The sequence below is a fragment of the Rhinolophus ferrumequinum genome, chromosome 19 (genome assembly GCF_004115265.2).
Source record: "Rhinolophus ferrumequinum isolate MPI-CBG mRhiFer1 chromosome 19, mRhiFer1_v1.p, whole genome shotgun sequence".
NCBI classification, from domain to species: Eukaryota; Metazoa; Chordata; class Mammalia; order Chiroptera; family Rhinolophidae; genus Rhinolophus; species Rhinolophus ferrumequinum.
In genome coordinates, this window is record NC_046302.1 from 37,389,356 (window position 1) to 37,417,194 (window position 27,839).

General features: G+C 42.5%; 1 protein-coding gene across 3 annotated transcripts in view; it reads left to right on the forward strand.

Annotated features, from left to right (window-relative positions):
* The window catches only part of SLC14A2 (solute carrier family 14 member 2), a 413,346-nt gene that overhangs the window by 99,338 nt on the left and 286,169 nt on the right, over positions 1 to 27,839 (forward strand). The window lies entirely within an intron of this gene.

A 27,839-nucleotide genomic window follows, 5' to 3' on the forward strand; every position in this document is an offset into this window, starting at 1 on the left:
TAAACACAGGTTTAGAACTCTCTGTCCACTGCCCTCCTCCCTCCTCATTTTGATTTACTCTATGAAAGTGAGTGTCTTCTCTTCCTGAAGGTGCTTCTGTCTGCATAGCAGGAAGGGAGTGCAGCCTGGAGACCCCAGGAAGAAAGTCTTAGAAGCAGCTTGTGGCCCAAAGAGGATGTCAGTGTCATCTTTCAACTTCTTAAGCCCTCTATCCTGTTATCACCAAGCATCAACCACAGGATCGGGGCGGAAAAGATGGGCAAAGCCTTACAAAGCAGCATAAGACTCAAATCAGCCCTATCAGAAACTTTTCAGGGCTTGAGTTGGATTGAAGTTATGCTTTGATATCGCTACTTTGGGGCTCAGACAAGACAATTCAGTATTGAGAGCCCCGAAGTCAGGGTAACTACTTCAGGAGCTGTGTCAACTTCTTGGAGGGGTATTTAGACATCATGAAGTTGGTAGCATAACAAAAGGTTTACATGAGCATGGACCAAGAATAAATCCCCAGAAAAATCTTCCTCCTCTTGTTGTACTTTAACTGGTGGATTTCGTGTTATGTAAGAAGCACATGCTTAATACTAAAGATGGGAAACTGCTGAGGGTGACGGTGGAGCATTGGGGGAAGGGCCAATTGGTTTTATCAAAAAGCAAAGGAATTATGAAAAGCGCATTGCTAGTCCTGCTATTTTTCTTATACTACTTTCCAAACCCAAACAAACTTGAAAAAAGTATGTGGGCAAAAGCAAACCTTAAACCATTTTTGCGAATCCCACCCTAGCTTTCACATTTCTCCAGTGAAGCTTCCATTCCTTTATTCAGATTCCAAAAGTAGAGATAATTTGTTCCAAATGTTTCCAAAGCCGACCAGCAGAAGGGTTTAACGATTTTTCCAGAGCTGGAGAAAACTGTGAAATCGTGTACACTCTAATGGAGCATTCAAAGTGGGAAAAAAGAGACAAGCAAGGGGAAAGGGAAAAGGAATGTTTTGATGATCGACGTGTTTATTTTGTTACAGTTATGGCTCTTTGACAATGTCTGAGGAGACATGTTGATTGCCAATGTCTTATTTCCTTTGGCAAGGTAACATTTCTTCTGTATTATGGAGCCAATTATGATGGAGAAATTGTCCGTACAATTATACATTTCTTGCAAGATGGTGAGCAAGCTCATTTCAAAGCGACCACTTGGGAACCCTTGTGGATGATGTGTGTGTATGTACGCTAGTGGCACCCAAGCATCTAAAATGACCCCATTCCTTCTTCCTAACAGATTTTTAGATAACTCCGAATTTGCAGATGACGACTCCCTCTACTAATAGAAAAGACTGTGTCTGAACCTAGCTTCCATTTCAAAACACATTTGGGCACTGAGGGCCAAAGCTGGTGACTGACAGCTGGAGTAACTTCTAAGGAGAGACAAGCTTCAGTGGGACTGGAAGGAAAAGCTTTTTTCACTTTGCTAGACTGTTACCAGACTGTACTGTCATCCAATAGTGTAGTATGTGTACGCCTCATTCCCACTGTGATAGTCTAAGTTCCTACCAGTCTGGAAGTGTGTCTTCCTCTTCTTTGTAACTCCCACAGTGCATAGCACAGAGCTTGACCAGCAATAGATGTTAATCTGGGGAAAATGTAGATAGAATGACACATTTGACACACTTTAACTCATTAAATTTACATAGAGCCAAAGAAAACTTAGATAAACTCAGATTTCAAGGCATCATGGTTTGCAATATAACAAGTAATATAACTTACTGTAGATGTCAATATTGTTATCATTGTCACTGTTTATTGAGGTTATACTCTGTGCTAGGCACAGTGACAAGTGCTTTACATACATGTATCTCCCTGGATCTTAGTAACAACTCTGCAAAGAGGAAATGACTATCTCATTCTACAAAGGAGGAAACTGAGGCTCAAAGAATTAAATAACTTTGGATTCCAGGGGCTGAAGTTGCATCAGATCGAGGTTGATTGATGAGTCTTTGGGTATGTGCTGAAACCTTGAAAGTAAACAGAGCTGATATCATAGCCAGCTTACTCACTGGGGTCAAGCAAAGGACTAGGGAGCCCAAAGCTATGATTGTTACCCTCCGTGTTTGTGTTGCATCAAGACAAACTCTTTTTTGGCTTTCAACCACACCCCTAAGCCAGGCCAGCTGGATTAGAAATTGTGCAATTGGTCATAGGCAAAGAGTGTGGGTGGCTTGGGGAAAATTCATCACTGGGCTTGAAGCTGCATTTCAGAGCACATGGTCTTCTAGTGGAAGGCTGGGAAAACATTTGCATGCATGAGTGATGATGGTTCATGGCTGCCAGGGTCTAAGGAGGAATGGACATAGAATGTTAGCCATGACTCCTGTCTTTGAGTGATGGGGGATGTACTGGGAAGGCAGAATGCCCACCCATCCTGAGTGGGACGTAGGAACACAGATATGGGCTTTACGAACATGTACCCTTTTCGAGCTCTGTACACAGATGTGAGGTCTTGGATGTGGTGTAGCCAGGCAAGTCTTTTCTTTCCCACTCACTATAGTCATTATTTACCACTCACTCTCAGACCACTAAGATCCTTCCTCCCAATTATATGAAGCCTGGTGTTGGAGAAAAAGAGTATTGGGTTTGAAATAAGAAGACCAAGGCTCAAATCTTCCACTGTCACTCACTAGCTGAGTCTTCATTTCTTGAGTTAGAAGTTTGAGATAACCTCTGCCTTCCTGAACTTATGTGATTATTCAGAAGATAAAATTATATACAACACACATCCAAAAACATGGAAGTGCTTCACACATTTTCAAAGACTAGATGTAAGTTATAGCTGTTGTGGTATATCATAAAACTCAAGGAATATAAGAAATACATAACTAGCTAAAATTATTGCTGAGTATTTCTGTGTCCAAAGTTCTATTAGACATTTGGATGAAATAACCAGACACATACATGACATATTACCATTAGGCAGCTTATACTATTTTAGAAAAGGTAAAACTAGCAAGTGTAATAGGTTTACTAGACAAGCTGGACTGAGTAGGGTATAAGAAGGAACCAAATTAATTTCTTCTTGCCACTAGTTTTCCCCATCCTTGGTGATATCTAAGAGCCCATAGTTCCCCAAGTCATTTTTAGGTATCAACAGTCTCAGTTTCAGGTATTAGAATGTTAGGTCAAAGTGGTGAAAAATTCCACCCCAACAGAGCTCAGGAAGAAATCAGAGAGGGGGCATAATCTGTTTTATATCTTTTCCTCATTCTACGTTCTTCCTGATAGAATCTCTTTCTGTACTTCCCCACCCCAAGATTGGCTCCAATGAGGAAAGAAAATTTGAGGGGAAAAAAAAAGACAAAAATCACAACTTTTACTATCAAGTTCTTTCATTCTACCATGTTGGACCCTTTTTGCGCAGGTGAACAAATACTGGCTCTTTCTCTCATGGGGCACTTTTGTGGGCTCTTTGTTGACCTTCTCCTCTCTAAGGACCAAGCCTGAATTGTTTCTAGGTGATTGCCTCCTCTACCTGAACAACGTTGAATCTTCCTTTTACTGCAAGCTGCTGGTGGCAAAGCTCATGTCAAATCTTCTGCGGTAGCTTCCTCATCTAGGCAAGCAAAGTTCTTGAGAAGGCAGGGTCCCTTCAAAAGGCCTACAGCTAGCTACCTTCTGCAGAGCCTACTGGCCTTTTCTCTAGCCCACAGGGAATACTTGGAAGCCAGCACGATCCTTACTCCTTCCTCAGCCGCCACAGGCTGCTGCAACCTTTGGACATTTTTAGATGAGAATCAGACCCAGGCTCTCAGTCCTTCAAAATCCAGGAGTCCATCTCCCTGATACTTTTCTAGAAGCCCTTTGCCAAAATTGATTGCTCGAGGGGGAGCAGTCATAGCCCCCCGAAACTCTCTCTACAGAAATGCATTCTCCCCAACTTTCTCTCTCCTGAAGCCTCATCTTATATGTAGAGGAAGGAGGAATAATGGACTATGGGGCAGCAGAGCCAGTGTTTGGCCACAGTATTTGTTTCTTAGAGTTGCCATAACAAATTATCACAAACGGGGTGGCTTAAAACAACAGAAATTTATTTTCTCACAGTTCTGGAGGATAGAAGTCTGAAAACAAGATGTCAGCAGAGTGTGTTCCTTGTGGATGGCCTGAAGGAGAATCTGTTCCATACCTCTTTCCTAGCGTCTGGTAGTTGTCATCAACACTTGACGTTCTTTGGCGTGTAGATACATCACTCCAGTCTCCACCCCGTCTTTACATGGCCTTCCTTCTGTGTGTCATCTCCTCTTCTTGTAAGGACACCAGTCATTCATTGGATTTAGCCACCCCTCTTACCCAATCCAATATTGCTTCTTCTTAACTTGATTACATCTGCAAAGACCTTATTTCTAAATCAAGTCCCATCTACCGGTACCCGGGATTAGGAATCCATCGTTATCTTTCTGGATGACACAGTTCAACCCACAATAGCCACCTTCCTAGCAACCACTACATAGATGTCCAGACAACCCTCTTTAGAATATATGGACACCTAATTCCCTTTGTTTTCAAAGTTGGGGCCCAAGTGAAGTAAGATCTAAAATAAAGTCTCCTGTAATATCCCCTTAAACAGACAGAAAATAATATATATATATATATATATCCCCCATGTACCATCACTCACTTTGAACAATTATCAACATTCTGGAGTTCTTGTTTCATCTATTTCCCCCCACCAGAAACACAAAAACAAACAAAATCTTTCCTTTTTTAGAGTGTTGTAAAGTACATCAGAGACAATATCCTTTATTTACAAATGTGAAGTGATCTATTCTAATCATTAGAGTTCAGCCTATATTTGGACCTTCTGCTGTGATGGATGGGGTTAATAGTGATGCACAGTGCCTCTGCCCACGGGTGTCGTGGGTGGGTCTGGAGAACTTGGCTATTTGTAGAGGATGAATCCTTAACCTTGGAAATCCATGTCTACTCTCTCCTCTCTTCTAAAGCGTCTCCTCTTGAAGTTAAGGGCAACCATAACAGTCCAATGAACCCATGAAGTGGAGTTACTTTTGTTTCATCCTTGGCAGTCAACTCCATGTTTCAAATATATGATAAGCGTCCACTAATAATCAAGAACCTGGATGAATGCTGTAGAAACTTCTCACAAGGGGCTTCAAGATAGTGGAAGGGAGGAAATAAGACAAATATATAACCGTAACTCAAGGAGAATAGAAAAACTCCAAGAGGTATAAAAAATTGCAAGGCTGAGTCAAAGACTTTACTCAGGTTGACAAGTGCTATCCTGGTCAGCAGAGAAGTTTCTGGAATTTTGGTTCCTACATGAAGTCCACAGCTTAAACTGGAATAAAAGTACTGGCAGCAATTTGGATGATGCAATTTTATGTGAGGAGAACAGCATAAAGGGTCAGGAGTGGGGAGATGTGCAGGGTGATTTTCCCAGCCATGTTTCTCAAGACTCAGACCACCTTAGGGAGCAAATGCAGCCATTTACATCCTGACTATTAGACTTGCCATTTCAAAGTGCTTTCCTCAAGAATTCATAAAAATGCAGCTGGGGTGAACGGGCTGAAACCTCCTGAGCTACCCAGGGTCTGGTAATTTATCATTCAGCAAGGCTTTTCTCTAACTCAATTCGGCTTTTTTCTCTTTGTTAATAATAGAGTGTTTAGGGCAGTTTGTGGTTTCAGGTTATCTCCTTCCTCAGCCAAATTATACTCCCAAATGCATCAATATCTTCTGGGGAATCATATCCATTGACAGAAGAAATTATTTGCCTTCTCAGAGGATCCATTGGAGTGGCCTGGAACTAAGAGATGAAAATATTTAGATAGTGAGGTAGGAAAGAAAAAAAAAACACGTTATTTGTAGTAGTGGCTATATCCTGTGATAGTCTCCAATGACTAAATGTCTCTACGAGTGACTATATAGGAGTCTCTGTAGTAGGAAAGAAGTATTTGGCAATGAGCTATACGGCAGGAAAAGGCCTATCTGAAAGGCATTTGTTAAGGCGTTTTCTTAAAATCCAATGAATAGTTTAATGCCATTTATTTTGTATTGACAGTGTAATTTATATCCTACAATATACATAGAAAACAACAAAGGATCTGTCACAGCACTGGTCTTGAGAAAAAAATCATGGAGTTAGTAAATTGCTATCATTTAAAGCCACAAATCTTTACTGAAACCTCTCAAGGAGCAACACACTGTGCTAGGGACACTGGGAAGTTCAAGGGGTATGAACCCCTGCTTCATGTCTAAAGGAGCCCATGCAACCCACAGACCGTCAGTCCTTAATATGCCTTGTTAAGAAAGAGTAATGCTTGACTGACTGTGCATCTTCTGGGCAACAGGATCTGGACTCTATTCATTAATGTAATAAGTGTTTATTTGGTACCAGGCACTGAGCTACATATTAGCCCACCCTGCACGGACACCTATTAATAATATTTGAAATGGTTCTTTAACTTGGCAGAAAGGTCTGTTGAGTTGACTTGAGCCCAGTTTTAAGTTGAGAACTGTATTGTTCAGAGTTTATCGTGCCTGAAAGTACGATACACAACAAAGATACTTAACAGGTTCTCACATAAGTCTCAGTTTCTTCTTACAAAAACTAATCATTTAAGATACTGGGAATATTTCTGGTCTGTTCCACATCCTATTCCCTTGCTTCTGTCCCTTGAGGCCTGGTCAACGCTGCATTGTTTACTTCGTTATTTGTATGTAATCAGTGATATCATAGAAGAACTAATATAAAACTTGAATTGCAGTTATCGTCCTTTATTGTACATGTAAGCCTGCATATTAGGAATCCAGAAAGCAATTGCATTTTGTTTCTCCTATTGAATGAGAATGTTTTGTTAATCCTTTCCTGGAAACATTTTAAACACCAGCCAGTAGAATTTGGGTGCATGGGGGATATTTAGGGAATGGGATGAGATAGCCACATACTTCAGGTCCTTGAGGACAGCCCCATGTATTACCCCCCCCCCTTTTTTTGAACTTCTTGCAACTTCTTTCACGATAGGGGCAGTTACCAAACTCACACTGCACATACTGAAGACTATGAAACGAAGTGAGCATTTTGGTTATAATATCACGCAATGTACTTAATTCTGTGGTTTTGTCTTGGTCTGTAACCTCATTGAACTTTGGAAGCCATCTTTGGAGGACCCCTTTCGATGACTTCTCTCACTGAGAACCCACCTGGCCTTGATCTCTCTTTTCTTCTATCTATAAAATGGGGGGGGGGAAGTTGCTCCTCCACCTAATGGGGGTCTTGTGAGGAGCAAAGGAGTTAATAGCTTGGCAGAGCAGAGAGCATTGAGGAGATGGGGCAGAATTAGCACGCAGTAAGCAGTGAGCTCCACACACCACAGACCAGGGCCTTCTCCCACCCTGCTAGCTGCGGGTCTGCCCTGAGGAGCCTGAATCCCGCCGCCTCGCTCAGCCTCTCCCTTCCTGGTAAATACTCGCCTCCTGCCTTCACACACCAATGTTCCCACAAGAATTTGAGTGAATAAGTATGTAGTAGTTATTTATCTATTTATTTATTTATATAGCTTTATTGATGCATAATTGATAGAAAATAAATGGCATTTGTATCAAGTATACAATTTGATAAGTTTTGACAAATGCACGCACTCTTGAAACTATCGCCACAGTCAAGATTGTGAAGATATACCCATTACCCCCAAAAGTTACCTTACGTCCCTTACAATCTCTCCTTTCCCTCCCCCCTACTCCACTCCACCACTAATTTGCTTTCTGTGGCCATAGATTACTTTGAATTCTCTGAAGTTGGACATAAATGGGATTAGACAACGTGGACCCCTTGTTTGGTTTGTTTTGTCTGGCTTTTTGCACGTAACATAATTATTCTGAGTTTTGTCGACGGGCAAAAAATAACTCTCCAGATAAATCCACAAGAAAAACGGTTTATTCGGGAAAAGGAAAAAGAAACAAAAAGTACCAGCGCAGTGCGGGAACGCACACCTCCAGCCCGGGGCTCCAACCAGCTACCCAAATGAAGGAAGAAAACCAAGGACCCGGGTTCCAAGACGACTGTTCTACTTATTAGCATCTCTGCCCTTGAAGTTACCACAAAGTTCAACAGGAAGTCAGGGCTAGAGAGCCAACAAGGGGGCCCAGCTCCACCCACAGTCCTCCCAGCTCCATGGTTGGGCATCCCAAGATGTCAGTTCCCTTTTATTAGTTTCACCCACAATATTGTGTGTATGAATTAGATATCCTTTTGAGGACATTATTTAGAAGGTAGATGCATTGGTTACAGCAGAGGAAGTAGGCATAAAAACTGTTATATTCAAATACAAGAATGCAAAGCATTTTACATTTTGAGTGCAACCACCAATGTTTGCACAACCGAAATCATTCACTGAAGCCAATAAAGTATTGGTGTCAGTAAAGATGACCCTCGGCCATCAAGAAAGGATCACGTTATGGTTAGGATTCCCTATTTAAGAAGACACGAAACGCAGAATATGCTTGGTAGAAATGTCTTCCAAAATAGCTAGAATTATTTTGAGTTTGGAAGTCTAAAGAAGTCATCCTAAGCTACCTGGAAAAGTTGCCACCCCAGAATTCCCCAAGGGTTCTTAGCAGCCAAGGTTTTCTTGCTCTTCACTTGCAGGTTTCCTCTTCCAGCCAGGAAAGGAGGAGCCTCTCCTTGACTCATTGAATAAATAAATGGCTCTTTTTAGAGGAAGGTGCTAAACTCTCCTGGCTCCCCAGCCAGAACAGGTAGATGAAGGCCTGGGCTTCCCCAGCATCTTTGCGAGCTTAATGGGGCGATAACGAGGAGAAAATGGCTTAATCTGTGTTTTGGCCTCCTTCTTGCCAAGCTGGTTGGAATGAGAGAGGCTGTAACTTTGGAAAACCTAGTCATAAAATAGGTTTTTAAACATGGCTGTTTTTGGCAGGGATAGAGAGACCCTAAAGGATCAAGTGCCTGCCAGTTTCAGTTTTGAAAATGGACCAATTAATTAGAAAAGTGAGGGGTAGCAGAGGAGACACGACATACACCACCTGGACAGCCCGCTTGGTAAGGAAAACAGATTTAAAAGAAGCAAATCCAAAAGAAAACAAAAAGGCATTTGAACTGTGAAAATGTCCTCTGGGTAGTAGCCTAACCAGATGTATTAGGTTGGTGCAAAAGTAATTGCGGTTTAAAAGGTTAAAAATAATTGCAAAAACCGCAGTTACTTTGGCACCAACCTAATAAAAGGTGAGGCAGAGACCCTTGAAAAATGGAGCTTTCCAGAGGAAGCAGCGGGGGACCCTTATTAACATCAGCCTGCCATGGTTAATAATTCTACATTGGGCAGGAGGTTGGGTCAGCTGATCTCTAAGGTCCCTTTCTCACTCTGAGATTCTAAGATGCTGATATTTATAGCACAATATTCAGAACCTATAAATCGACTGCTCTCGGAAGGTGTGCCTTATAATGTCTCTTTTATTTCATTAGTTTTCCCCCTGGATCTTGCCTCCTTCCCTCTGTTGCCTCCTTGCCAATAGAGCAGGAAGAATGTATTCATAGATCCCAGAGTAACATCTGGAGGATAAGCATTGGCCTCCAGCCCTGGACAGATGTTCTGGGACTGTTAATTTGGCCCAATATTTTACATGGAAATATAACAATAATCGTCTATGGTGATTCCCAGGTTCTTCCACCACCAAATCTAAACCCACAGCCCAGAATTCAGGGTCCTTCACCAACCGGCCTCCACCTTGACTCACAGTCCAAATACATGAAGGCTCAAAGCTTGGTGGTTCAGGTCCTTAAGTATAACGTTGACTGGCCAGGAAGTATTTACTGAACATACTATATGTGCTTACCTTTGGGTCAGGCATTAAAGGGGCTGCAAGGGAAGGAGAATACATCTCTACACCCAGGATGTTTATAAAAAGTATGCACATAGAAATAGAGAAAGAAAACTTTTAAAAAATGTGTTAGGTTGGGTGTCCAGCTCTAAGTGGTATAAGAGTTTACAACAGGAATTCAAAAGGACTAAAGTAGTCAGGAGACCCTTTGTCTGTGAGGGGCACTTGAAGTGGGCTTGAAGGCTGTGAACAAATTGGGAACGGACATGGGATGTAGGGGAAATCTATAGGGAAAAACAACACACAATGGGGCATAGGACTCCTTGCAAACTGACCCGTGTCTGTTATTGTTATTTTGGGTCCGTACTGGTAGCCTCCGAAGTTAGAAGTAGGAGAGGGCTGTAGGTCTGTTTCCCTAACTTGTTTCCAGGTTATAATTTACCAAGTAGTCAGGCTTCTGTGGAATCTCAGTTCTCTCTCTCTCTCTCTCTCTCTCTCTCTCTCTCTCTCTCTCTCTCTCACACACACACACACACACACACACACACACACACACACAGACACGAGTTTATTAACAGACAGGTTTGAAAACAGTCATACAACCTGCACTATAAGCAACGTGGGTCCTGTTCCTTTGTCCTTCTATGAAAACATGCACTGAAACAGATGCAGCATGTTCAGGTGGCAGGGTTCCAGTAAACCTAGTCTGGTAAGCAAAGACCCATTTGGATTCCTAACCCCAGGGACACCATTCCAAACTGAAGAGAAAATTGCTCTTGCTAGATTCTTATACCTTATTTGTGCAAGGGCAAGACTGCTTATAAAACAATGCAAAATATCTCACATTTCTAAACATCAATGAAAAAGAACGGTTTCTAACATCCGTTGTTCTAATTAACAAAGCCACTGGTCATAAACAGAAATAAAGAAAGCTGAAGGTCTGCAGTAGGTGCCTCTAGAGTTATGGTTTCTGATTAGAGTCTTTCAAATGCTAACTAACCACCTCTGGAGTGTGTACTCCTGATTAAGGACTACAAATGTTAATCAATCGCCTCTAGGGTGCAGATTAAAATTAACACACACATACATACACACATTATGCTGTCTATGCTAATGTATTTTGAAGTAAATTACAGATAATATAAATAGATGGAAAAGAACATGGCATTGGTTGTGGACGGTGAAAGGACCATCAGCGGAGCCATTGATATTGAGAAGAAAGGAGAGAACAGGTTGTGTAGACCATTTTTGGCAGATTGGTGATGCGTTGAATTCCAGATGGAGTAGGTTTGATGAGGTAGTCTATGGATAAGGTGACTATATAATTTATCACCCAAAGGGGGGACACTTTAGAGAGTAAAATGAGGCACTATTAGGAATAACATCAGAACAATAGATGTAAACTATTTGTCCCAGGCAAACCAAGACATATGGTCAACCTAGCTATGGGCATTGCATTAAAGCATGAAGACCTGATGAAAGTTGCGTTCTATGAAGATTCATCCATCAGATAGATACCTCTTCTCTGGCTTACCTGGGCACAACAAAATTTCCTTGGGGTGACCCAGTAGGTCAGAGGGACTACATGGGCAAGAAAATTCCTCTCACTGATTAGTTATCTCATATATTTGGTCACCTGCAGACAGTGTGGTGTCCTACCTTCTCAGAACGGCATTTCTGGGACATGTTCCTAATACCCATGGTAACTTTATAGAACAGAACTACTGCGAATAACAAGAATTAACTGTATTACAAAAAAATTTTTTTTTTTAAATGAATGTAACTGTGAACAATTGCTGGTGCTCTGAGGTTAGGGTGACCAGGTGAGACTTTGCTGGGCGAAAGAGGCTTAAACTGAAACTTGAGTGACAAGGAAGGGGGAAACCAGAGGAAGAGTGTTCTGGGCAATAGGCACAGGAGGGAGACCCTCCTGAAAGGAGAGTTTTAATTTGAGAACAAAGGGGCACAGTGAGATTTACATTTGAAGATCACTTTGGCTGAAATGTGAAGAACACTTTTGGAAGCAATCAGAGTGAATGCAGAGAGGCTTAGAGATGGTTATTGCTAATGTCCTTTAGAAAGATGGTGTTTATTTGTACCAGAGTGTTGATGAGCAGGATGGAGAGAAGCAATTATTCAAGACATGCTTAGGAGGCAAACTGGGCAGGACTTGGTGATGAATGGAATCTGGAAAGGCAACCAAGAATTGATCAAACAGAACCGAAACAGACTCATAAATACAGAGAACAAACTGACGGTCGCCAGAGGGGAGAGGAGTTGGGGGACTGGGTGAAAAAGGTGAAGATTAAGAAATACAAATTGGTAGTTAAAAAATAGACATGGGGATGTAAAGCACCGCATAAGAATATAGTCAATAATGTTGCAACAACCATGTAGGTAGGTAGTAGGCTAATCCGGGGATCACTGCATAAATTATATAAATGTCTAACCACTATACTGTATACCTGAAACTAATATAATATGGAATGTCAACTGTAACTGAAAAAAAATAATTAACAAAAAAAGAATTGATTTTAATTTCAAAGCCTTCCCATGACAATGCATTCCAGTGACTGGCGATTCTCTGATGCTCAAGCTTTGTCCTTAGGAGAAATAGAGAACTTCCAGACTTACTTTAAGATACAGAACTAGTTCTAGAGCAAGAACCTTTCGACCTATCAACCTTCCTATATAGATAGAGGCCATTGAATAACCCTTTAATCGGCCTTTCTTTGAGACCTGAATCACAAACCCTAAACCATTCCCTAATCTCTGAAGCTCTAGTGAGCTACCAAGTCTGGCAGTAACTGGGAGCCAGAAAAATGGACACAGAACCTAAATCTGTGTCAGAGGGTAGTGAGCCCAATCATAAGATGACTGCCATTCCTTCCCGAGCTAGTCCTATTGGATGTTTCCCTTTAGTGCTGCTGAAAACCTTTGTCTGTCTTTGATTCTATTGCTTTTTCTCATAAGCAAAGCCTTAACCCAACTCCAAGAGAAAGCCCCCCAAAGCTACCCCCATTTATTGAAGTTTGTTTAATAACAGTCTCTCTTCCTGCTCTGAGAATCCACATTTGAAATGAGCCTCACAGCGGAGGTGGGTCTTTTTTATTTGGGTTATATTCCACTTGTCAGTATGTTGGTTCAGGTGGTCCAAAGAGAATCAGTAACCCTGGGTTACGCTCCCCTTTTTAATCCAAACCCTCCCATGGCAGTTCTGGTTTCTCTCGTGTCACCTTACTGTTCCTTTCTCCAGTGACCCTCGCTCTGTTGCTGTGACACACGGAGCATTTGCAGCACCGAGCAGAACGCCATTCAGCGTCTCCTCCATCCAATTAAAATGTTTTACTATCTTTCCTTTTTATCTCGCCTTTGTAATTGGATTCCCAGTTTCTCAATTTTCATGGCAGCAAAGGGAGGGAGAAAATGATGGCAAGTATCTGATAAAAATAAAATGCTATGATTTAATTTCTGCTGAAAGGATTCTCTCTTGCCTTTATGAGGCTTTTGAAAGGGTTCCGGAGACCCTGACCCGGTCAGATGGTGGCCCTGTGATTCCTTCTGGGTATTCAAAGGGTCTTAGAAATTTCAGGTATCAGGAGATCAGAAAAATCTAAAATCACTGTCTGTCTGAACTGCATGGAGAATCAGGAAGGAACAATTTGTGAGGTGATGACAAGACTAGATTTTGTGTGACAGCAATATCTGATTTATATGAGACCTCAGGCATGCTGAAACTATAGTCTCTGGGGTGGGCCTAGGGACATCCTATAAGGCGATGCTCTCCTAAGAAAACAAACATTCATGATGAAATTTGTGTGTGGAATAAGCTACAATTTGCTGGCCCAGTAAGTTTCACAATATGTAATTTTCCAATTTTGTTCTTAGGATGAAGAAGGTCAATGTATGTGAAAGCACTCTATGTAATTCTCTAGTCAAAATTGGACACTGTCTGTATTATTGCTATTACTATTATTATTATTACTATTTATTACTATTACTATGCCCCATAGTGCCTGGTAGCCTCCTACATATATTTTTTACTAAATAAATTTACACTGATCAATTCATTGAGCCATTACTTAGTCCAGATGCACTCCAACATCAACTTTCTGACACCAACTAGGTGTCCAATAATTCATATCAATTCAGTTCTGACACCAACTACTCTGAGTTATCAGACACCCCATAAGGTAAGGGCTCAGTCTGACAAGACTGCCCTCACTTCAGATGCCAGCCACATGTGCTGGGTGTCATATCCCAAAGCACTTCGGCCATCTACTAATCCGGGGCTCACCATAACTCCCTCAGATGTGATAATGCACTAGAACAACACACAGTCCTCAGGAAAGCTCTGTATTTACAGTCACCAGTTTATTGTAAAGGATAGATGTGAACATAGGGTGAGATCTAGAAGAATCCCAATAAGCAGATATTTTTGAGGCAAGGGGGGAAAGGCAAATCCCAGAAATGTTGTCAAGAGGATGGGGCCAGAAGGTAGTTTTATTGTGTGAAGACCCAGAGAGTTTGAGAAATAGAAAACGTTGCCTGAGCAGGAGGTGAATGCCATAACAATAATGCCAAAGAAAAACTCTATATCTACTCTTTGCTCATTCCTACCAAGAAGGGTAGAATTGGTTCTTGTGCTTATTCACTCACTTAAAAATACATTACTGAGAACCAGTCTATGCCAAGAACTCTGATAGGTACCAGAGGATGTAGATTTTATTTCAAAAAAGGAAGAGTCTCTGCCCTCTAGTGATGACTCTTCACACACCCAATGGACAGGTATTTAGGAGAGAAGCCCAGGTCACATCACGCCTCATACATGATGCCCTCCACTTCTCCACAAAACCACGGCTCTGACGATTTTCCTTTTATTACCTTGCTCTTTTTAGTTCTTGGACAAACCTTTTCAACCAACCATCCTCTGGACTTAATTTATGAGACTGATCCATATGTATCATTTAGGTCATTTATTTGCATTGCTCTATACCATTCCATAGTAGGACCATTCCAGTTTATTTACTCAGTCTCCTCTGACAGTCCTGTTTTACACTACACAATGATTTACATGTGTGTCTCCTTTACCTCACTGTGGGTGTTTATCTAGGGGAAATATTTATGAGAGGAATTGCAGGACTATAGGAAATGTGCATCTTCAACTTTACTGGATAATGCCAAGCTGCCCTCCAAACTGGTGGGGCCACTTTACACTGTCATTAACAGTAAGTGTAAGTTCCCGTTGCTCTGCATTCTTGCCACCACTTGGAATTGTCAGACCTTAAGATATTTGTTAATATCATGAGTGAGAAATTGTATCTCACTAAGTTTAATTTGCACTTCCCTGATAATAAGAGTAGAACTTGTATTTACACATTTATTGTGTTTTGTATCTTCTCTTTTGTGAATTGCCTCATCACATGTTTCGTCTTCTTTTCTGTTGGGTTGTCTTGTCTTATTCACTTTGCTAGTGTAGAAAAATATGTCCTGAATATCAATCTTTTGTTGGCTTGATGAGTTGCAGATATTTTCTCTGAGTCTGAATTTTCTTTTAATGATATCTTCTTAATGGTATCTTTTGATAAACAGGGCTTTTTAAATTTAATATGAATTTACCAATATTGAAAAATCCTACCTACCTAAATTCATGATGACATTTTCTTTTTAAAAAGTTTTCCTTTTTATATTTAGACCTTTAATGTATTTGAGAGTGATTTGTGTTCATATATGAAGTAGGGATCCAATATCCAATTTTATTTTCTTTTTCCATATGGGTAAACAGTTGTCTCCAGCACCAAATATAGGACAATCCATCCTTCCCTTGTGAATCTGCAGGGTCACCTCTGTCACAGGTCAGGAATCTAGAAAAGAAAAGAGCCTGTTTCTGGTTCAGTATCCTATTCCCCATGTATCCGTGTGCAAATACCACACTGTCGTAGCGGCAAAGCTATAGTTATATAGCTTTACAATAAGTCTTGATACTGGGAAGTACATCCCACCTTATTCTGATTCTTCAGTCCTCTTGAATCTTTAGTTTAGTCTTTTTTCTTTATCTACTTCCAGGTTCCACTTACCGTCTACTCAATTTTCAAGACTTAGTGTAAACTTCAAAGCAGCTTCAAAGCCTTTCCATGACAGACCATTCAGAATTATTGTCTTCAACCCCATGTTCCTCTTTCAAGGTCCACCCTGGGTCTCAGACCATTGTCCTGTGTGCCCCAGCTCACTTGTCCCACAGTCACATAGCTGTGAGCTCCCTACAAAACACAAGTCTCATCTCTGCATTCTAGAGCCCCTTCCACCGAGTGGGAAGCACAAAATGGACACTAGGTAGATTTCATGAGTTGAAGCCCTCTGCCATCCAACATACTGAATGTGATCTGCACTGACACACCATCCAGGGCACTAAGACAATGTCCCGTGCAGAAATTTTCCCAGCTCTCCCACCAGGTCTGGGATCCACTGGCCCAGAGTGGATGACACGACTTCAGTCAGTAATTCTGATTTATGAGATGTTTATGGAAATGACTTTACAAAGTTCGAAGTGCGCATAGACAATGTTTAGTCCTCTTACACATTTATACCCATGTAAATAAAATTTGAGGTCTCTCAAGAGCCTCACATGTAGCTCATCTCACTTGGTCTAGATGACAAGCGATCCAAATACTCAAGTGGCAACCTCAGTCCTCCCACTAACCCCCTCATTCTTCTCTTTCCCTAGACTTCAGTGTCCCCTATGCTATAAAATAAACATATTGTACCCAAGGTCCACTTCAGCCCCAAGGTCACTTCTAGCTCAAACGCCCTGTGATCATGGTTTTCACTGTTCCTCCTAAAGCTTCAGTTCTACTCCTCAACCTTGACAGCTCTGTACCTCTACTGTTTCATCTAGAACAGAATAATGTTAAACTCAATAAAGTCATGTTTAGTTCTAAAATGCTGTATTCTATGTGCTTTATAACCAACCTGGAGATGGATAATACAGTAACAGTCGGTTCCAAAATTGAAACCCAAGGGGTTGAGTGGCGTGTTCATAATCCCACTGTAGGAAGTAGAAAAGCAGAGACTGATAGCTCAAGCTCTACAAGCTGAGCTGAGGCATCTGTTTCCCATACCATTCTGTCTCCTTTGCATTCAGACCCATGGTGTGGCTCCATCTTCCTTTTACCTGACCAGACCAAGAATGGTTTGATCCTTGACTTTGAATTCAATAGCAGTTGACTGAAATGCTAGTAGCGTCCAAGGTTTTGACTTGGGTCCGGCTCCTGATGGAATCCTGTGTTGGTGATGAGCCTATTGTTGACTCAAAAGAAAGAGTTGGACTTGTGATATGATCCGTGCTCGAACTGAGATAGTTTATAATGTGATTTCCCCGTGTTCTGTCCAATTTCTCTATGCTCATTTTGCTTTCTTGGTTTTAAAAGGTGCTTCATATTCCCTTTGGACAAAGATTATATTTGGAAGGACTGTCAGTTCACTCGGAAGTTTTGCTTGATCAGAAACACATGACTCAGACTAAGGATGATATCAAATAGGAGAAAAGCCACATAGTGGGGAGTACGTAGATATGTTCCAAGGCAGATCTAGTATCCTTTGCAGCCACTCAAGAACATTGCAGTAGAGCAAAAGTGGCATATTTGGGCCCGTTGTCCATGTTGCAGGGATACAAACTGATTCTGTTATTTATTAAAAAGTGGCTGACAATCCCCCGTCTCCCTGTTCTGTGTTTTTATTGGCTGGCCAGGTTCCAACATCCTCCTGGGGATGGATGGAAATATACCAATGGACCTCCTGGGCGGTAGACCAGCACATCCATTCCAGAATACTGCAAAGGTCAAGCAGAGACAGGCGGCAACAGTTGTCCACAGGTTGCACTGGCCATTTCGATTCTGACACATCGTGTAGCGAATGCAGTGAGAATAGGGAGAGTGCACAAACATAACCTCTCTTGGTTATAGCACTTTCCTCTCCTGGGCATTTCCTCAAATGTTTCCCTTGAATTATCCAAGGTACTGTCATCTCTAGATTGTAAAAAATTAAAAGGCAAGAAGTGGAACATAGAGGAAGATTAAGAGAACTAACTAGGCATAACTTAGCTAAGTGAAAATGCCAGGGGACCGCAAAGCCTTCTCTAAGTATTTCATGTGCGGAGGTAACTTGGCAAAAGTCAACATCTAAATGCATCAACGACAGGAAACAATGACTGTTTACAGTAGTATAAGAAATCAGAAGTCATCAAAAGAAGCAATATTATCAACTGTTTATTAAGCATCTACTACATGGCCCACCATATGCGGGGCATCAAGAAAAGATTTAACACAAAAAGCAAAATAAGTTACAGCATTCGCTCTAAAGGACAACAGAGCTAAACAGACAAAACACATGCCCTGGAACAGAGTTAGGGGAGTAGACAATCTGCTAAAAGAGTTCAAGGCCGAGAGAGCCCTAGGGGCTGAGGTGGCCAAATCATCGGAGAAATGTGTAAGAAACGAGCTTCGAGTATTTTCAAAGGAATTAAGTGTTGCTAAAACCAACCTGGATAAAGCCCCCAAATCATGATGTGTGTCACTGAGATGCACTGAACATTTGCTATTTCTGATTTCTCTGATTCCCAAGAATGCCCCCGTAGCTCAGATAGGGTTGATTATAAAACAAACACACTCATGGTTCAAGGTCACGGGGAGAGCACGTTCATCACTGTGAGGGAAACTCCTCAGGAAGAGGCTGCAGTTCAGTCTCTGGAAGGCAAGACCAGCACAGCTCTGCATGCTTGATAATTAGGAAGCTCTGTTTAATTCTAAATATCTGGGCCACAATCGATAGTGGGAACATGAGGGCTGTGTGGCTGAACTGGTTTATGTGACGGGTCACACATTAGGTACCTAATTGATGTGGTTTCTTGGGATGTGGCAGTGCTGCTGACGCACACCACTTTCCTATTACGAGGCTTAATGGTTCGTCTTTTGATTTCTGCCTCACTCCCAGCACAGTGTTATTTAAATAAGACCCTATTAGGAGATTTATTTATCACAAGGAAAAGATTTATCCGGGGGGGAGAAAAATCTACTGAGACACTACAGTTCCCTTTTCAAAGGTGCCTTAATAAAAAAGACAATAGCAATATTTTTACTGTTGAGGTCGATACAATTATAGGATAGGAGAAAGCAAGAAGCAAAAAATATAAATTTCACACTCAGTGACCTAGTAATTTGTCAGTCATTTTCTGCATTAAACCTAATGTGTCCTCTGGGACTGGGGCCGACTATCAGAGAAATAGCATTCTTGGCCTTGCCACATTCTCGATTCCATGCCATCTCCTCCTTTATTCTCCTCCCTTCCTGGTCTTATCCTTTATGTGTTTCAGTGTCTTTGTCTTCTCCGTTCCCATGGCTTTCTGGTGAGAGTTTTCTTTAGTCTTTTATTCTGATACCGATTGCTGGAAAAATAATCTCCACTTTACCTACCAAATGAATGTTTGGTGTTTCTCTATTAGAAGAAAAAGGCCTAATATGGCATGATAGAAAGATATTGACATTGATCAATTTGACTTTGCCAGTCATAGGAAAAGAGAGAAATTCTATCCTTCCTGGGTCTCCAGCCCAAATAATCTCTAATTTTTTTCTACAATAGCCTTTTCCCACTACACTTACGTACTTTTCATCCGGCAATGAAGGCCCACTGTGTTTCCAGTCAAGTATTGGGTTGGCGAAGTACATAAAAAGGGAGGAGGGAAATTGTTTCCTTCAGGAGCTTACAATCTATGTGAGGAGATGAGACACACATGGCACATAGAACTGTGAAGGACACAGAGTAGGTTGGGGCTGCAGATGTGAGGAAGGGAGCAGGTGTGACAACTGCATCCAGATGTCAGAAGGACTGTGATATTTGGAAATGAGGAGTAGTTGTACTGTAGGGGCATTGGGGAACAGGAACGAGATCAAAGCATGGTATCATTAAGGAGACAGATGTTAGGTCAACATAAGGAAACCTCCTCAACCCATTAAACGGTGTCATCTGGCAAAAGAAGTGGATGTCTATGAGGAACCCACGGGCAGGACTACATGGGGTAGCTGCTGGACAGGGCATGAGACTGGCCCAATCAAGCCCGAAGTTCTCTGATGTGACAGATCTGTACTTTAGGGGTCTGTGGAAGGTATAATTTTGTGAGGGCTTTAGTCACCAGGAAAGATTTCAAATAAAGGTAAAAACTAAGTTAGGCCGTATGTAAGAGCTGAACTGGTTATGAAGACATGGGCAGATGCTTCTAGAGAAGGAACAACAACATTCAACCTGCACCCACACCCACACACTTGCGAATTATTTCTTACAGGTTTCTGTCTCTCCTTCTCTCTTTTAAGCAAAGAGAGAGAGAGTAGTTCATGACAGGTTCGTCCATCCCACAAAGAAAAAGAAGAGGCACAAGAAGTAGGCACGAATTTCAAAGTTGATGCCTTTATTGTTTTCTTTTTATGTCTTTTCCTTCCTTCTATTTTTCTGTCTTCCAAAACAATTTATTGAGGATCTAGGCACTGGGCTCAGTGCTAGAGATACAGTGATGTGCAAAGACAGATATGGTCCCTGCCCTCATGGAGCTTATAGTCTCTCAGCGGAGAGAAACCTTAACCAAGTAATGTCTCAGATATATATTTACAAATGAAAATACAGGGAGCAAAGAGAGCAGGTAAGGGAAAACCCCGATCTAGGCTGCAGAGGACACAGAACAGGCTTCCCTGAAGGACGAATAGTTGATCTGAGCTCCAAGGTTGAGGGATGATAACAAGGTGAAAGAATGTGGCAGTAAAGAGTTTCAAGAGGTGGAGAGAGGAGGAATAAATAATACCAGGAAGAGGAAACAACAAAAACAAAAGCAGGAGGAAGAGCTACATATGTTCCAGGAAACACCTACATAGTACACATTTAGAATGATAGAAAACAGATACATTAGTCTCATGATTTGTGACCAAGAACACAGGGAACAAATGGGAGTAAACTGATAAAATGCAGGAACCTACATTTTCTGTAAATAGTACAGTCCTGATTTTGTACAACCCTTTGAAAAGATGAAGGTTAACATTCATTTTATAAATCAGTTGTGTTCCAGAAAATATTTATGATTAGGATTTATGTGACCTGTTTTAGCCCAGTTCTCCAACAGGTCCAGGCAGACTTACAGATTAAAATTACAATGATCTTATGATTAATTATCCATGCATGTATTATTCCTATTGACCTGGGCCCACAACGATTTTTTTCTTTCTACCACATGATGAAGTCTTAACAGGACAGGAAGGAGAACACACATTAGGTATGGGGCTGGGAATCAAGAAGGTGATTATATTTGAGAGTCTAAATGTGGTAGTCATGAATGAAGGCTGTGACTAGTGGTTTTCTTCTTACTGCCTTCCAAGACTAAATATAGGCCCCTGGATTATCTAGTCTTTGGTATTAGTTTACCTATGGCTGCTTAGGCTGGCTTTGTTCTGAAATCTTAGAGATTTATGTTAAACGGACAGATTAATGAGTTGCTAATTGTTTTCTCCTTTCTGCAATTAAAAAGCTTTTTAACAAGATAAATGGGGACTCTTCCAAGAAAGGCATAATAGATGGAGATGATGGGAACTATTTGTGCTCAGTTGGTCTCCTTCCATATTGAGGAAGAGGAAGCACTCTTTGCTTTATCTTTAAAACATTGAAGGTGCTCGCGTTAAATTTTTGGAGGGGGTTGCATTGAGGTAAGGTATAAAGTGAATGAATAATTGTTCTCTTTAACATCAATACTAAGTAAATATAAAGACAAATTGCCTATGCTATAGCTAGTAGAACTCGCTGATTCAAGCTTATCTAAGCTATTGATGTTCTCTGCTCACCAGTCCAACTTGTTAGCATTCTATTTACCTAATCAATAGGCTTCAAGCATCCCCAGTGAATCAATCAGCAAAGCTTCTAGACATTTGGAGCAGGCTGATTTCTGAGGAACCTTTAGAAATATTCAAAGTCTGGCTTACTTCTGATAGCAAAGGTAGCTGTGATTCATTCTTCTACTGACCATTTTAACCCATCTTGAGTAATGTTTACCATGTGGCCAATGCTAGAAAGAAGCCATGTCAAAGATCGTGTTGACTTGAGCTTCCCAGTTCAGTGGTTCAGACAAACATGGAAGGATGTCCTTGGATCTCAGAGGGGCGTCCTAACCCTAACTGGTGGAGTAAGAAAGACATCCCCAGAGCTGGTGGCCTTTGGTTATCTCCTAGGATCAGGTTGTCAATACCCTGGTAAAGCCACTGCTTTGGTAAAAGATGATTTCCACAGAAATGGCCAGATGAGGTGAAATTAGGAAACTGATGAAGTTTTCATAATTTCATGCTGTGTGCTACCCACCCAACCCCTCCCTCCCCATGTGCCCTGTTGGTTCTGCCATTCCACAAAGTGGCTGAACCTCCAAATTATCTCTGGTTTACCCATCTCAAAATCCCCAAGGAATTTCAGCTGTATGTACTGAGAAGAATCAACTAAGAAACCTGACTTAAGCGTGTCAGTAACTAATCATACCCAATTTTTTTTTTTAAAAGATGTATAATATCCTCAATGGATCATATATTGGTGGAACTGAAGAGAGACAATATCCTGGAAATAACACTTGGGCTGACCTGCCTTTGAAACAGGCTCCTTCACCTCCTGGTTCTATGGCCTGGGGAAGAGAGATGCTCCTAGATTCCTACATCAATCTCTTTGAACCCAATGTCCTAGTCTAAAAAATGTGAATGATCATAGCCCTCCCTTACAAAGAGACAATACACACAAAAGCACAGGACCTGGAACATAGTAGGTGTTCAATGAAGAACAACATTTATGACGCTGATAATGGTTCTAATCCTAGGCAAAATGTAAGAGTCTATCTTTTTTCTGGCTGTCAGTGTAGATTGGAGAGGGGAGGTGTTTTGGGATAGAGAGCACAAAGGCCCCTGAGCCACGTTCACACAGTCAGGGCCTCCATAAGACTTATCCTGGCTTCAGACAAAATACCTGGGTACCAGACCTCTAAGCATTATTGTCTGAATGCTCCATCTCAGGGCACTGAGTGGGCTAGCCAATGAGCTGGCCAGCTAGGGCTGCTGGGGAACAGTCAAGGCAGGAGGATCATCCAAAGAAATGAGAAATAAAGAGACCAGGAAGAGTAAATCCCACCCAGGTGCTAGGGAGGAGAGCTGACTGCAGGAGCCAGAGCAGACCAGAAGATGGAGATTGAGACGTAATTGGGATAGGAGTCCAGGAGCAGTCTAGGACAGCTATGAATGCCTGAGGGTTTTTGTGACAGCTTTGATGGGTGGTGCTCAGGGCTTTGTTAGGTTTCAGACCACGTTACAGTGCATGAAACCACAGCTGTGCTCAGTGTATGGTGACCTTTGGTGTTCAAAAGTACAAGAAGGATTGATTCTATGGATCCTTGTGTGCCCCTTGCTTTTTTCAAGTTTCAGTTTATAAATCTGTACAATAGGAATGTATAGGAATCACACTGGAAGGTGTTAGAGCTTTTACTGGCCCTAAGTGAGATAATGGCTATGGAACAGCTTTGTTTCTTATCACAGGCGACTATTATTGAGATGTGATTATTTTCAGGAATCATGACTATAGAGTGGGTGCTGGTTAAACAGCAAGGGCCATTCAAGACTTTTATCCTATTTGCATAATTCTCTAGAGTGTGATAGTATCCCACTTATAGATGTCTTGGAAGAAACTTGTCAGATCAGCATAGACAGTGACAAATTGAACTAATGAGATGTGGATCATAGTCAGAAAGGATGTGGAAAGTGGTTGAATCTGAGACCAGAAAACTGGCTCTCCTTAAGGTCATAGCTGGAGGAAATAAAATGTAGGCCAAAAGTCGGTGGACAAGGAGATCAAGATACGGATTAAGAGTGGTGTAATAACTAGTGGTCTTAATCAGTGGTCCTCAAACCTGGCTGACTATTACTGGAAATAGCCGGGAGCTTTAACAAAAATACAGACCTACTAAGTCAGAATCTCTGGATGGCGTTTGAGCAAATGTTTTTAAAAGTTCCCTAAGTGATTAGGATGATCAACCAGACAGGTGTGGAGAGCAGTGGTCTGTGCCAGGTCTTGGGGCCAGGTGCAAGAAACCATCAGCCCTGCTGGATCAAGCACCTGGCAGTTAGCTGGACCATGACAGGGACACCGAACACTGGAACGTCACAAAGAGAGAAGTTTCACTGGCCTGTAGCTTTTGTTTATTTGTTTAAATCCAGAAATGTAGATTTTAGATTTCTACAGTTCAGGATGTTGGAGAGGCCGGATCTGTGGCATGAGGAGAGGGGAAAACTACAGTTAGGAAAGGGGCCTGGAGGAGTGGCTCAGAGTCAAAGCGAAGATAAGTAGGTTTTTTCTTCTCAGACCTTCTCTCCTGAGACGGGGGGACTTGGAACATTGTTTTTTCTCCCACTGCTATCAGGACAAGGTAAGAGCGTTTAAGGGGGAAATATGGTTGAATATAAATAAAAGGGTGAAAAATTAGAGTGTGTGGATCTGGTTCTCCTCCCCTTCACCCCATCCTTCCTCCACAGCTATAATCAGAGGAGTGAGGTGCCCCAAAGAGAGGGTTGGTCCCAGAGCTCACATTCTCAGGAGTGTAAGGAAGAGACAGGATTGGGGAGCTGACTGGATCCCTGGAGAAGCTGTTTGCACAGCTTGGTGAAAGGCATGGACCCTGCCACATCTCAGGAGACTTCTAGAAAGCCCCTCAGCTCTCAGACGTGCAGCTTTTGGTAACCACAACACACATGCACACACAAAGCCTTCTTGGAGACATGGCAAAGCCTTCTTGGAGACATGAGCAGGCAAGGGATGTTGTCATGCAGGAGACCCTGTTTGCTGCATCATTTGTCATGAAGGAGACCCTGCTCGTTGCGCCATTTGTCATGCGAGGCAGCCTGCGGGGTCTCTGCTCCCGCTCCCCACATAAGAATGCAGCATATGGCTAGGCCAAAAAGGAACACCCACGGAGATATAGGTAGGGGAGTCATACAACTATAGTCTCACTGGAGGCTGGATCCACACAGCCTGCAACCTGCTGTCCGCTTCTCTGCCTGCCAATTGACCCACTGACCAACCAACGCAGCCACCACAGTCATATCAGTGGTTAATTGGCTAACTGGTTACAGCTGACAGCCAACTAGCTACAGCTGATGGCCATCTACTACTTGAGCCAGCACCTTTCCACGTGAGGCCGAGGGCCTGGAAACTGCTCTCTGGGACTCTGTCCCCACAGATGTGTGATTCCCCAATCAAGTTAATTGATTGTGCATATCTTTAAGAAAAAATTAAAAATAAACTCTCTGAAGGAGAGGGACAGAGAGAGAGAGAGAGAGAGAGAGAGATTTGGTTATCCAATCTTTGTCCTAATGAAGTTCCAAAATGGCGATTGCACATTAAGTTCTCCAAATATTTGCCAGAGGGTCTGAGTTGCAATGAATGGGATGCTTCAGAAATGGAAGAAACACTAGCAATGAGCTTTGTCTCCTGGCTAAGGCCTCAGTGCTCCTACAGGCCACTCCCATGGGACTGCTCCTGGAAGCAGTGCCAGCATAGGTCCAGATGAAGCTCTGTGAAGTGGGCGTGTTGGTAAGGATTCTCAAAGCCCCAGTGGCTCACCAGTGGAACATAATAAAACATCGTGTCATAAATCATGACTTGTTCCAAGTAACCTTTCTTTCCCTATAATTAAATGTGTAATGTGTAACCAAGATGACACAACACAGAGCAAAGAGCATGAATTTTGGATACAGGATCCAAACCTGACTTCTAACACTTCTAGTTGTATGGCCTTGGGAAAGCCCAGACACCTCGGGAAAAAATGAAATGGCCACAAGGATACCTACACCTGCCACGTGCAGTTTTGGAGACACTCAGATGAGAGAATGTGCATGATGTCACTTTTTACAGTATTTTCAATAGAGCAGGTATCAACAATAGTCTCCCATGTGGCGCTGACTCAGATCTGTCTGGGATCCCTCCCCGTTTATCAGCCAGTTATTTGTATTTCCCTCAAGTCCCCTGAATCGTTGCACACGGATGGCCACGGTTGGATGTATGGAAAAGTGATGTGTGAGCTGAAAGGGCAGCATTTGGATAGATGACCAGACCAGGATTCCAGGCACGAGCTAAAGGGAGGCCTCTTTATAGGGTTGGCTTGAGCTGAAATGGAAGAGTGGGCAGACGTGGAAGATAACCTGAGAAGACAGGTAGAAGTCAGATTGTGAATCAGAGATAGGAGGCAGCAGACCCCCACTTCTAGCATTGCTTCCAAAGTGGCTCCCCAGGACAATGGCCCCGGAACCTCCTCCTTCCTCTCTCCCTGCCTCACTGCATCACCCTGTAAATGTCTGATCTTTTGGTGCAGGTACCTGTGAGACAGAAGGCCCCAGAGCCTGAGCCTCCCTTCCCTGGAAGGAGATAAAGAATGAGCCTCCCTGGACAGGCCCCGGGCTGCATACCTTCATGCCCTCAGCTCTCCAGGGTGCACCTCTGTGATCAGGTGCTTATCTCCAGGTGTTCGCCTGAAGGGAGGTCATGAAAAATCAACACCAATCAGGGCAGTTTCCTTGGAAGCTGAAATTATCGCACAGACATCTCGGAGCAGGTGCAGGGCTATTTTGGGCCAGCAATCACTGTGTGCAGAGGGAGCATTGCCTCTCCTCACAAGAAGGCAGCAGCCTAGAGAGAGCCAATTATGGTGAGCGGCTTCCAGCTCCTTATGTCTACATCGCTGAATGCAGCAGAGCGTCCTGGCGTGGATTTCTGCTGCCCGATCACTGGCCAGGGTATCTCTCTAGTGGATGAAATGGTAGGGACTCGGCTTCTTGGTCTGAAAAAAGAGCTTCCTTCCCCTCCAGGATAAAGTTCACATCTCCTAGCTTGGAATTCAAGGCCTCCTGTCTCCAAACTCATATGCAGTCTCCACACAGCATCTTTGCCCGGACCCCTCTCATGCTCTTTGCCACCCCAGAACCTCCACTCCCATCAGCACATGCCTGCATTTTAACTCAGACAGGCTGAACCTGCCTCTGGACCTCTGCCCAAGCTACCCTCATCCCCTCTCTTCCCAGTTAACCCTCTGTTTGATTTTCCTTTCCTTCAGGTTCCCCTTCTCCATCAAAGTGCACTTCCTACTCTGACAGTTGCCCCAACCCACGCTCATCTCTCCCCTTTCCGCCCTGCCACTGTTGGAACCACAGAACCCAATGGTGCCACTATGAGCACTCTTCAGTTGGCAATGACGGCTTCCTGGGTGTAGTATACACACCCCTGAACAACAGAAAATGACGCAAGCATCTTTTACTTCTTTGTGTCCCCCCACAGTACCTGGGACTAATGTCTAGGCACTGAATAACTTCCTAATTCAATTCTTATCTCTCTAATTCATAAACCTTTTGCAGAGTCCGGCTCATCTCCCCTTGTCCCTTGCAACCTCCTCTAACCACTCATGTCATTAATGCTTGTTACATTCATAGGTAACATCTCGGAGTTTAGGAATGCACTGTTTTCTAAAAGCTTCTGGCAGGTTTGTCTTGTGTCTCCAAACAGTCTATTTCTGGGACAGGGGTCATAGCTTATGTACTTCCTCATATCCTGTTCCGCGCCCCACTAACACAGAAAGTGGGTGTTTAGCTGGTGATCTGGTTTGCAGAGAAGGGAAACACTTGCATTGTAAACTGATTTATTAAAATGTATGCCCACCATTTTTGTCTTTTAGAAGCAAACAATCTAAAAATATGCCACAGAACGAAAGGGCACATAGACAATTGAAAAGACAAGAAGTAGGAGCAGACAGTATCTAAAAATATCAGGGTTCTGAACAAAAAAGGGAGGTTTGATAATGTTACATGTTGAAAACTTATCCAAAGCAGATCTCTCTCTCTCTCTCTCTCTCTCTCTCTCTCTCTCTCTCTCTCTCTCTCTCTCTCTCCCTCTCCCTCTCCCTCTCCC